Genomic DNA, 641 nt, shown 5'->3' with positions numbered 1-641 from the left:
CAGGTTGATAGCAGGATATAATTACTCAGTCAGGAGAGCTGCTGAAATGTGCTGACAGGGACCACAAGTCTTCAGCCTGATGACTTTAGGCCAGTGTTATAAAGCCCTTAGTCCTGCCAATTATTGCTCTCCTCCTGCTTCCCCCAACCCCACCCCAGGCCTCCAGCATGTTTGGGTGTAGGTCCCTAGCTCTGGATGGATTGGATAGCAGTCCCAAGGTCAGCTCTGTCTCACATCAGGCCTCTGGTTCCCAAGGTCAGCTTTCTTGTCAGGCCTCTGGTTCTCTGCTGTGCGGCAGCTGCTGCTCTCCTGTAGGCTCTGAACTTGAGTGCTGTAGCAATCTTTGACCTAGAAAGATGTGCACCCTGCAAACTCTGCTTCTTCTTTGCTAGTGGTGATTCCCAAAATCTGCTCCAGAATCTGCTCAATTTAGTGGGACACTAGCCAATCTCCTTGTGGAGAGGGTAACGCATCTTATTTGCATATTCCCACCCATCTTCATGGCAAAGGCAAAGACAATGACTAGGAAAATCACTTTGAACAACAATTCCTTGTTACTACAACAGCTCAAAAGATCTTGAATCTCCTGCAGTTCAGATCCACCAGGATTCCTTGAGTGAAAGAAGGTCAGTCTCCTGCCA

Source organism: Elephantulus edwardii, unplaced genomic scaffold (genome assembly GCF_000299155.1).
Source record: "Elephantulus edwardii isolate Elephantulus edwardi_28Jun2011 unplaced genomic scaffold, EleEdw1.0 scaffold00135, whole genome shotgun sequence".
NCBI lineage: Eukaryota > Metazoa > Chordata > Mammalia > Macroscelidea > Macroscelididae > Elephantulus > Elephantulus edwardii.
This window is presented reverse-complemented; position numbering follows the sequence as displayed.